This window comes from Nansenia antarctica (assembly GCF_963989245.1).
Source record: "Nansenia antarctica genome assembly, chromosome: 8".
Classification (NCBI taxonomy): domain Eukaryota; kingdom Metazoa; phylum Chordata; class Actinopteri; order Argentiniformes; family Microstomatidae; genus Nansenia; species Nansenia antarctica.
In genome coordinates, this window is record NC_137678.1 from 15,552,085 (window position 1) to 15,564,644 (window position 12,560).

General features: G+C 44.0%; 1 pseudogene across 1 annotated transcript; it reads left to right on the top strand.

Annotated features, from left to right (window-relative positions):
• The first annotated feature begins 537 nt into the window (after positions 1-537).
• Positions 538-3,562, top strand: LOC308163914 (DNA (cytosine-5)-methyltransferase 3B-like; annotated as a pseudogene). The gene is made up of 3 exons: positions 538-1,166; positions 1,658-2,245; positions 2,783-3,562. The product of its transcript is annotated as a DNA (cytosine-5)-methyltransferase 3B-like (transcript).
• Positions 3,563-12,560: the final 8,998 nt, after the last annotated feature.

Genomic DNA, 12,560 nt, shown 5'->3' on the forward strand with positions numbered 1-12,560 from the left:
GACATGGAAGGCATCCGACTTGCATCATCCATAGATGGTTCATAGAATGTGTTTTCTAGAGACGTTTACCAACCTAGTACACCGATGGATCATAACTCTGCTGGGATTGTAAATATTATATTCAACGCTAACAGATGGTGCTGTGTCCCTGTTTAGTCACTGGTTGACAATCAGTGTCGTTGACTCAAAAATATGAACCCTCTCAAGATGTTCTGAGTGAACTCCCCTCCTCAACTACCCTACCTGATATCTCCTGATATCTCAACCAAATGTTTTAATACATCTGTTTTGGAATAATAGTAGTAGTAGTGGTCTGATGGTCTGCACTTCAGAACCGACTGTGTGTAATGGGAATGGCTAGTCATCATTTGCTTATAGAAAGTCTGTCTGTGTTTTAATGCATTACGAATGCATCAGAGGTAATCCATTTACAAAAGGCTAGTTTGGAAGAGCCACGGTATATACAGGAGATACCTGTATCTACCAAAAGGCAATTATTATTATACCAGCGACACTTCCTGTCTTCATTGAATGAACATGACTGATCCTGCTGAGCCTAAGACCACCAGGCCAGTTGAAGCAGACACAAGCATAGAGCTGAAACTACAGTCCATTGTCATTGACGACGAAGATGATGACGACATTATTTGTTTGACACGAAAGTCCAAAGATAACACTGTCCATCCCATGGTCACGTCAACCCCAGAGAGGCCTTCTGGGAAGTCTCCCTCCTCGTACCAGGACTACAGGGTGGGGGAGCTGGTGTGGGGCGAGGTGGAGGGCTACTCCATCTGGCCCGGGATGGTGCACGTGTGGAGCGCCAGTCAGGCCTCAGACGGGACCAGGAGGGTGGAGTGGTTCGGGGACGGCCTGTTCTCAGAGGTCGACATCCGGGGCCTCGTCCCCTTCGCCGCCTTCGCCCAGTGCTTCTGTGCCAACTCCTTCGCCACTCTGTCCACCTACAGGGACGCCATCTTCCAGTCGCTACAGGTGTCCGCCGAGAGGTGTGGGAAGGTGTTCTCCTGGTCAGACGACCGAGGCGAGCGCCTGAGAGTGATGTTGGACTGGGCCTTTGGAGGGTTCAAACCCACCGGACCGGAGGGCTTCAGACCCCGGCTCCACATCCAAAACGCTTTAAGAAAAGAGGCTTTCAGAGGCAAGACGAGGTGGCCAAGTCGGTCGGACGTCGTCCGGTTTCAGCATGAGGAAGCGGACCGCCGAGAGCATCAGCACCAATGCAGCATGTTTTTGGAAATATACAATGTGTATTTTTCTGTAGTTCGTGTGCAAGCTAAAGATGAGGACTGTAAATGAAAAGATGCTTTATGAAAAGTCCTGTGTTCGTTTTACATTGTTTTAAATGTACAAAGTTCAGGTGACGCAAAAGGAGGTCACCTTTTTAACCTACAACCTCTGATTGAAATATTTAAGTTGGTTGTCCCCTTAAAGTGTTGTGTTTTCTGAACTGATGATTCATGTTTGGTTAAAGACAATTAACGTTCAACTTGTTTTTAGTCTGCTGTTAGACCAAACAAGTACGTTCTCAATTTACAATGTCACTCTGATCCTCAGGGCTCTGTTCTGTAGTCCTCCACAGTCCCATAATGCTGGTGAGGTGGCTGAGGGTGGAAAGGGCTGTGTGAGGTGGGGAGCCCAGGCGCGGGCCGTACGCTGTGAAAGGTGCCAAAGGGAAGAAGACGGACCCCGAGTACCTGCCGCCAGACAAAAGACCCAGGTCCTACTACAAAGCCAAGGAGCAGAGCGAGGCCTACGTTCAACCAGACCAGACGTTAAGAGAGAAAATGGTGCGCAAGGTTTTGGACAAGGGAAACAACATTGAAGAGTTCTGTCTTTGCTGCGGCACAGACGACGTTGAGATGTTTCATCCGCTCTTCGAAGGAAGTCTCTGTTCCAAATGCAAAGACAACTTCACAGAGACTCTGTATCGCTATGACGAGGACGGCTACCAGTCCTACTGCACGGTGTGCTGCTATGGTCTGGAGGTCATCCTGTGTGGCCATGACAGCTGCTGTCGCTCCTTCTGCGTGAACTGACTGGAGCATCCGCGTTCAGACCTTCTTCGCCAACAACAGCGCCATGGAGTTTGAGCCTCACCGTGTTTACCCATCCATCCCTGCCAACCTGCGTCGGCCAATCAGGGTCCTCTCGCTGTTCGATGGCATCGCCACAGGTTACCTGGTGCTGAAAGACCTGGGCTTCAAGGTGGAGACATACATACCTAGCCTCCTCACCTGACATGCACCTAGCCACCTAGCCTAGTCACCTGACATGCACCTAGCCAATAGCCAGTAACCAGAGATTCACTGCATCGGTCGTCAGACCAGGGCAAAAATATCGCTACGAAATGGGATTCAAATACTTGAAAAGAAAAAAAACTGCTTGATTTAGCTTGACTTTATTACAGAGCCTGACAAGGAAATCAATTAATCAATCAATCAACATGAAAATCAACAATTTAAACACATTTCTTCAAATATTTTTGCCCAGGTTTGGTGTCTGACAAAATGGCTAACAAGGGAAACAGGAAACCAAATCCTCGAATGATATTTAAATGTCAACTGACTTGAGTTGGTTGTTAATACAGCTGTAGGCTAAAACATCCAAATGGCATGCCAAAAGATGGCCGCCGGTTCCACCCACCATAGAATGTTGATTTGAATAAGCATGCCCGTTCCATTCACTCTATTCCTATGGTTGCAACAGCTATAGTAGCTATGGTAATGTATCAGAGGTTTACAGAAATAAAAACATTCATGTTCAGAGGTCTGTGAGGAGTCCATCACCGTCTCCATCATCAACCACGACGGCAAGATCATCCATGTGGACGACGTGCGGGAGATCACCAAACAACACGTTAAGAAATGGGGTCCGTTTGATCTACTCATCGGAGGAAGCCCTTGCAACGACTTATCCATCGTCAATCCAGCCCGGAAAGGATTGGATGAGGGTTCCTGTTCTTGGATGAGGGCGCCTGTTCTTCGACTACTACAGGCTGCTCCACGTCCTGAAGCCTGGAGAGGAAGACCCTCTGCCCTTCTTCTGGATGTTTGAGAACGTGGTGTTCATGGCCGGCAAGGACAAGAACGCCATCTGTCGCTTCCTGGAGTGTAACCCGGTGATGGTGGATGCTGTGAAGGTCAGCCCGGCCCACAGAGCCCGGTACTTCTGGGGGAACATCCCTGGCATGGACAGACCCATTATCGCCTCCCAGAACGACAACCTCAGCCTTCAGGACTGCCTGGAGACCGGCATCGGAAGGCAAGCCAAGTACGTCAAAGTGCGGACCATTACCACCAAGATGAACTCTCTGAAGCAGGGCAAGGCCGAGAGCATATGCCCTGTGCTGATGAACGGCAAGGAGGACATGCTGTGGGTCACCGAACTGGAGAAGATCTTTGGTTTCCCGAAGCACTACACGGACGTGAAGAACATGACCCGGCAGCAGAGGCAGATGGTCCTGGGGAAGTCGTGGAGTGTCCCTGTCATTCGCCACCTCTTCGCTCCCCTCAAAGACTACTTCGCCTGCGAGCAGCTTCCGTGAGATGGGGGAGGAGAGGATGCTAACAGGAGGAGGAGTTCTGGGTTACACCCCCCCTACATGCACTGTCACTTTCTGTCAAAGCTGTGTCAGCAGGGTTTGTAACCAAGAAGTTGAGAGTTCTACCTCTCTATGATGCTCTATGATACCTCTATATGATGCTCCATGATACCTCTCTATGGTGCTCTATGATAGCTGTACGTTCACAGTACTGTATCTCCCACCACCTCAGAAACACTCGAAGTCCAAAGCAAAGAACGGCCAGTATCACCACCCTAAAGAGACGTTCTTGAACCGTTGGACACCGGCCTGCTAGGGTGGAACGCACCCTAGATCTAGTCAGAGCCAGATTCTTTTGGCCGAGATGGCCTCAGACATCGAGAAGAAAATCTCAAAATCCGTGAGACGCGCGAGCTAACGACGCTAGCCTTCTCCACCCCATCTACCTGTCTACCTAACGACGCTAGCCTTCTCCACCCCATCTACCTGTCTACCTAACGACGCTAGCCTTCTCCACCCCATCCTAACGACGCTAGCCATCTCCTATTGGTAGAGGTCTGGGGTTGCTAGGCAACGGAGTAACAACAACTGAAAAGAGCTCCCAACTTAAATTACATAAACACTTTTAAAAGTCTTACCTTAAGATCAACTAAGACAAAACAAAAAGTCACCAACTAAATAGGATTAACCCATGATCAAGCTGGACAATGTTAGACAGTAAGGAGAACTAGAAACATTGTTATCTACTGTTTTAACTAACTGAGCCTGCAACCTCAAGAAGATGGCGGCGCTACGCCCGAGAGCAGCCGGCCACTTTCTACCTGTCATGGTATTTATTTTTTTACTGTTCGTTTTACTACGTTTTACGTAGTTGACTTGGAAACTGTTGACATTCAGCCTCTGAGTCAAAAATATCCTGAAATATAGATAGGATTCAGTAGAGAAAGAGTTCTAAATGGATTGACTTCTATAGCGCCTTATTCCAAAGCACTTTACAATGGCATCTCATTCACCCATTCACGTACCAATGGTGGCAAGCTACCATGCAAGGCCCGCCGGGTTGTCTAGGTTGATGGGTGGGGTTATGGCCAATTTTACTTTAGGCTTTATTTTGGATGATTTGTGTTTAATGTTTTGAGTTATATTTATATTTCATGATTAATGTTTATTTTATGTTTTTGGTTATTCATGTAAAGAATAGCGTTATGTTTTTGGTTATAGAAGTATTAATGTTTTAGTCGTAATTGAGTGTCACATGGTCAGGTGGCCCAGGTGTATTTATGGAGTCAATTAGCAGCACCTGGGTGGATGGAAATAAGTTAGACTGGCAACAACATTATTTTGACCACGACCACGATCACTCCTTTCTGTAATTACATAATTTACCGTTCGCTTTAAGACTTTTCGTTTTGTTTGAATACTTTGGATTACTTTTGGACAATAAATATTTTACATTTTTACAACTAACAAGGAAAGCGTGGCTTGCGTGATTATCCAGCCCAGACTATTACTGTTTTCATTCGCATGGTGGAATTGGCGGCTACATTAAGTCAAAATAACGATATGGATAATGGAAGTCGGAACATGGATCATTATATTCTAAAAGGAATGGATTTGAAGAACAAAAGTTGGATCATTTGATTACTCGTTGGACCACGTTTTGAAAAGGACAACTGTTTGAAAGATCAAACCTTGGGGAATTCGTGAGTAGCAGTGTTGATTGAACGTAGGAACTAGAACTGTAATATACGAGCCGCTGCGCTCGGTTAAGACTGCTGTACCTGTAATAACAAGCCTTTGCGCTTGTCAATGAACTGCCGCGCTCCAATGAATGAATGAACACATATTTTGAAACCCCTGTGAATTGTTTGCATTGTTGCCTGTGTAAAAGCACAACTGTATTGACTCTGTTGAACGACCTTTTAACCATTTAATATGGAGAATAAAGGAGACGAGGAGATGACTGCGAGGGAAAAACAACTTTCACGTAGAGGGAAACTGGGTGTCCTCACTCGCAAGTGTAATGAAATAAACGCGCTTATGGAGGCTGGAGACACAAATGATGAAGTCATTAAGCAAGTTGTTGTTTTTAACCAATACTTGGCACAATTCATGGAGTTGCAAACAAATGTTCAGATTTTATTCATTGATGAGTATGAACGAGAAAATGATCACAATGACTGGTATGAACCGAAATTGGTTGGTTTTTAAAAGCTTTTTGGACGGGGTTGAATTTTGGTTAAAGTGTGATGAAATGGAAAAGGGTAAAGTTGTGGCTGATGAAGTGTACACATTGGACAATGATTTACATGGAAAGGGTGTGGGATCTGTTGAGCCATGTGACAGCGTGTCACAAACCGGAAAAGCTCGTTTTTTTTTTTTTTTTTTTTTTTACGGAAAAGCTCGCTCAAGTCGCAGCAGTGCTACGTTCAGCTCCTTATCCAATGCGCAAGTTCAACGCGCTGTGCTCAAAGCGCGACTGAGTACCTTGGATGAACAACTGGATTTGGACATGGAAGAGACACTAATGAAAGCTAAGAGAGAAACGGAAGAGACACAAATGAAAGCTAAGAGAGAAAAGCTTAACATTCGAACTAAATTAGCTGTTGCAGAGGCCACAATAAAGGCCCTCACAGAGACCCATTCACAAGTTTCATCCACGGCCATGGATAAGCCTGCTGACCTTAGTCGTCCTACAGCAGACAAAACCTGCACGGAATATATTCACCAATCCTGTCAGAAGGCATGACCATATACCTCAAACATTTAATTATACAACAGTTAGTTCCGACCAAGTCATTTGATTGGACAAGAGGCATTCCATGAGTTACGATATATAGTATAACAGCACTGGGACTTTTAACTATGTGTATCACTCCGCCCGCACAGGTGTTAAATTACCGTTAATTAGACTACATTAGCGGTCATATAGCCTAGCCTACAACAGAAAGAGAAGATGGATATATTTCCAAATATAACATTTGAATTAAACTATGAATCAGAAGGAGAGGACGAAGGTACTTCAGTGCAAACCCAGCAGGTGTGCTGATATGACACCGGCCGACCTGGACAAATTGGAGAAGAGTAGAAATGAAATTAACACCGTAAGGCAAACAACATGGGCCTTGAACTGCCTCCAGACTTGGCTAAGCCTTAAACATATAGACATCAACATCCAGTCCATTGAGAAGGCAGAGCTAAATACAGTCCTGAGGCAGTTTTTTGGGTCCATCCGGACAACTAAAGGGGAGCACTACAGCATCAGCAGCTACCTTGGGCTTCGTGCTGGTCTAAACCGTTACATCAACGAGCCACCGGTTAGCCGGTCTTGGAATCTGATGCAGGACCCAGAATTCACATCAGCCAATAATGTCTTCAAAGGTGTTGTGAAAGAGCTCAGAAGGGCAGGGAAAGACAAAACAACACACCGCCCCCCGATATCACCTGAAGACCAGCGCACCTTAAAATATTCTGCAACATTAAATCCAGACTATCCAAAAGGTTTACTGAACAAGGTCTGGTATGATATTCAGTTGCACTTTGGACGCAGGGGTAAAGAGGGGAACCAGGATCTCAAACCTGACTCATTCGTACTAAAACGTCATGAGAATGGAGAAAAGTATTTCACCATGACATTCAATGAAGAAACCAAAAACCATAAAGACCCACTTGAGCGAGACAGAGAAAATCGTAGGGGCGCAATGTTTGAGGAGCGAGGAAATCCCCTCTGCCCGGTAGCATCTCTCGAAAAATACCTGACCAAAATTCCGCCCAATGCAAAAGCCCTCTATCTGCAGCCCAGGAGGGTAACAGCGGAGACAGACAGCTACTGGTACACCACCGTTCCCCTGGGAGTAAACCAGCTGGCACAGATGTTGCCGAGGATGTGCAAAGAGGCAGGGACACACATCTTACACCAACCACAGCCTGAGAGCCACTGCCATACAGAAACTGTCCGATGCGGGACTCGAGGCGAGGGAGATCATGGCAGTGAGCGGGCATAGGTGAGATTACGATCTGAATTGTGATTTATAATGAATGAGTAGCGGAACATAACAATCTAAACAAAAAAACGTATGTGTTTTGCAGGTCTGAAAGCTCACTAAAAAGTTATTGGAGACCATCGGCCGAGAGCAGAAAACGATGGAGCAGCGTGCTGTCTGATGTCAACTCGTCTGACTCTGAATCACATTCACACATGCCACCAAAGCGACTGTCAACCGAGTCATATTTCACTGGTTGCACAATACATGGAGATGTACAAATAAATGTACACGATACAAAGTAGCTAGCCACGATACGAAGTAGCTAGTTTGTGTTCAGGTTACTAGACAACAGTCCAGTTGAACAGTCCCGTTGCGGGAACAATTTTTTCTTGACGGAGCCAAAATAAATGATTGAATAAACAAACAAATAATAATCTGTTGTCACTTATTACTGTTAACTAATAAATTGCGCTGTAGAACTGTTGTATAAAAGCAATATCACACTGGCGGCCTCGTACCTATGACCGAATCACAGCCGTGCTGATATTCAGTATAACACACTCCCTCTCGTGTGATATTGCTTAATCATTGACCACCATCGACTCTTCAAGCAGTTATTTCCTTCAATCAATCTCTTACCAAAGCATCACTTCATGCTACATTATCCTCGCAATATAAGGAACATCGGCCCAATTCTGCACATGTGGTGCATGCGTTATGAAGCCAAACATAATTTCTTTAAGAGACAATTAAAAAGCTTTAAAAACATTACACTGACATTGGCCAAAAAACGTTTCAAAGTCGTCATAAAACAGCTGAATCTGCAAGGCATCTTTTTCTACAGAAAATAGGGGACTTTCTTTCAAATAGGTGGCATCTCTTAAATCTGCATACACACCGTGTGAATGTGCCTGGGCTTGAACATGTCTGCAAGTTCTGGGTTTTGAAAAATGTTCTTCAGTGTTTCCAAAATGGGAACATATACGACAGCAACGTAGAGCCGAAAGGGCGAAACACCGGGCGCTAAGTGTTCCATGAACTGTGGATATTACTGTGTTGAGTTATTATTCACACATTATATTAATTATATTATATTTCACTTCTTCCAGGCAAGTAACCGTGAACTGATCGTATATGCCTAATAAGCATATTTGAACTTGTTAACTTAAACAAACAAAACACTGCATAATGGAGGAGAAATTCAAGCACTAATGAAGCAACCTTGCCCTAACTTCAGCAACACGAGGACTCTCTTTGACTTTACCAACATCAATGTTATACACAGTGGTCTGGATGAACAGGTACATGTTGTGGAGCATGGTGTTGTATGATGTGCCAAACACAAAATGTGCCTTGAATAGTTCATCAAAAGCACCAAGAGAAGAGGTTGACCTGAAAGGTATGGCATTCTTGTCGAGAATGATGAAGAACTCCTAAATTTCGTTGTTTGGTACCTGTACTGTAGCAATGACAATAAAGTCCATTCATTCATTCGAACTGGTGGATTGCATTCTTCTTAACGCCAACAGCCAGGAGATAGGGTTGAGTGCTCGTAGTGATGGCATCGAGATTCTCTTGGATGCTTGTTCCAGTCTGAGAAGACAAATACACATGGAGTGACGATTAGTATTACGTGGTTGTAATATTTGAAATAAAAAATAATTCTCATCATTAAAAAAAAACATAATAATAATAATAATAAATATATATACACACAAACCTTCTTGAAGACCACAAGATGCTTCTCCGCTTGGGAGGCCGACACCTTCCCTGGTCTCTTCCGACCCGGAGCAGTCGGTGGAATCAGGTGTGACAGCAGTAAAATTGATGAGGTCACTGTCCCAACCTGCAACACAGAATTGCACTTGACTTGCACTGTCAGCAGCATTTTTACAAAATACAGAAAAGATAGCATTTCTATATAATCACAAGAAGCTCTCCCACTACAAATCCTTATAGCTGAGCCAAAGACTTCAGTGCGTTTGAGTCCTTGTTCAATATACAGAACCAGTCAAAAGTTTGGATGCACTTTCTTATTAGAAATGAGAATTAGTATTATGTTGATATATGTTTAGACATGATACATTATGGGCCCTCATTTATTGACGGGCAATGCCTTAACCCAAACGCAGTCAATAAATTAGGGCCCGATGTCGATACAAGTCTATGAGTGCCATACAACGTCAGTATCCTTACAGCTTACCAAAGTCAAAATCCGCTTCAGTGCCATCCTCAGGAGGATCAGCAGCCAGCAGGAGTTCTTCAAGTTCACTGATGGATGGGAGCTTTCTGCATTGTTGGATAATCTTTTTCTTGAATGTGGTCGTCCACCTCTCCAGAAACTTGCCTGATGCATCCTCTCCAAACATCAGAAGGAAATCCTGTTCAACCTGGGGTGAAGGTATTGGGGGACAATCTCAGAATTTTACAGCCAACCAAAGTTAATAGGTGCTAGTTATTCATGCATCACTACAATACCCATCTACTATTCAAAACTACTCAATAATGGTCATAACGCTGTCAAAATAATGACATAATTACCAAGCCTTTGACATCCCTGAAGCGTGGAAATTCTGAAAGTATGTCGCTTGACTGCTGGGGATTAAGGACCAAGTTGCGGCGATAGGCAAATGTCACCTTCATCTTCTTCTTGACCATGTCCTCATCAGCTGCATGTCTCATTAGTGCGATTGCTTCTTTGCACTGATCTTCGCTCAGGGCAGTCTCTGGTACATATTGTGACTCTCGTCTGTCAGTTGGTCCTCCAGAAATGTTGTTACCAAATGGTCTTTCCGCTGAAGCTACACAATATGGGAAAATACCTGCTCAATACTGATGACAAATATGTACATTTTAAAACACTTTCAGCAACTTGGATTTGACCCAACTTTAGAATTTGTATTTATTTATTTTATTATTGGCTGGACAAACATTATGTGCAAAAAACCTTGTAACGGTTTTGTTCCATACATTTTTACAATATAATTACAGTTACCTCCAAATGAAGCTCGTCTGTCTTTAGCAGTGCTTCTCTGAACAGTTTTGATCCTCCAGGCCAGGTATCCAGTGCCACTCTCGCCATCATAATAATGCTCCTTGATACCAGAAACAGACAATTCTTCATTAATAACATCAGGGGTGCAAACTGGTGATGGCCCAAAAAGGTGACACATTTTTTTTGTGGCTAACCTAACTGTCTGACCACTGTTGCATATTCTTTGACGTATCTATCTTTCCTGTTATTCAAACTATGTCTAAAACTATTTGCAAACGATATATCAATGAAAAGACCAGTGCACTGTTCACACAGGCCTTTTCCCTAGCCCCCCCCCCCCAAAACTTCTATTCCAACCTCAGTAAATGACCGTCTACACGATTTCAACTTAAAAAATCACAAAAACCATTGATGATATTGCACCCATTAGATCCAAATGCATCTCTGGTAAGCAAAAAGCTCCCTGGAGAACTGCCCCATCCGTAAAGACCCAAAAAAGAGAATGTCGTAAAGCAGAGCGCAGATGGAGAAAAACAAACCTTCAAGTCCACTATGATATCTATAAAGAGAATCTTCAGAACTATAACTTAGAAATAAGAAGTGGCAGGCAATCATTTTTCTCTAAGATCATAAACAATAACATCAATAATGCCCGCATCCTTTTCAGAACTGTTGACAGACTAACAAATCCCCCAACACCCATTGCTCAGGAAGTTCACTCAACTAGTAAATGCAATGAGCTTGTGTGACCCGTGCGCTCCTAGTCAGGGGATTACGGTTGACAGGAGGGCGGGGGTTAAAAGGAGGAAGTGGAGCGCCAGTTTGGGAAGTCTGAGTTTCGGTGTGCACGCCGAGTAGCAGTCACAACACGGCGCATTGTGAGTAGAATATTTTGATGTATTGTATTGTTCGTGTATGGTTGGAGGGTTATGGGAGGTGCTGATGTGATGTGCTGATCTGTGGAGCGTCGACATCCGGGATTGGTGTATGTATGGGGAAATGTCGGTGTCTTGTGTTGTGGAATGTGGCCGTAAGAGTGTGTCTAAATGTTGTTTGTTGTGATCCAATAGATCTCAGTAGCCACTGTCACTGTTTCCTTTGAGTTAGAACCTAGCACGTAGCACACAGCATCTGCTGACTGAGAACAACCTTTTAATACAACTGTAAAATAAACGTGAACTTTTTATAAGACGCTCTCAGTGCCTCTTTATTGAGGGGAACCTGGATTACTGGAGGTTACACTTGCATCCTTTTTTAACAATAAAATAGAAACCATTAGACAAGGCATTAGGTCTTCTGTGTCAGGCATGAAAAACATGTCCCCATTAACAACCCCAAATAGGGCGGACATAACAACCATGTCACAACTTAACACCATTGATTACAAGACCCTAGATAAAATCATGTCACGTCTTAAACCATCCACCTGTGCCCTTGATGTCCTGCCAACAAGCTTTTTTTAAAACATATTTAGCTGCATGGCAGGCGAACTAATACAAATAATTAACACCTCCCTTTCATCAGGAATCTTCCCTGAAGCCCTGAAAACTGCAGTTATTAAGCCTCTACTAAAAAAAGAATGGCCTAGACCCATTTGTACTAAACAACTACAGACCCATATCAAACCTTCCCTGTACAGGAAAAATTATTGAAATGGTTGCCCACGAACAACTTAGCAATTATTTGACACTAAATGATCTCTTTGATGACTTTCAATCAGGCTTTCGCCCCCTACATAGCACTGAAACGGCCCTTATTAAGGTCCTTAATGACATTCGCGTAAACACAGACTCCGGAAAAATCTCAGTTTTGGTACTACTAGATCTTAGTGCTGCCTTTGACACTGTAGACCAGGGGTCCCCAAACTTCGGCCCACGGGCCGGACACGGCCCGCCCCCACACTTGGACCGGCCCTTTGAACAACGTCACCCCCACACACTCTCAACAATGCCAGAAACATATTTTGAAAATTAAACTTTCAATATATGTTTTAATCATATCATATCTGTATTTGATATTA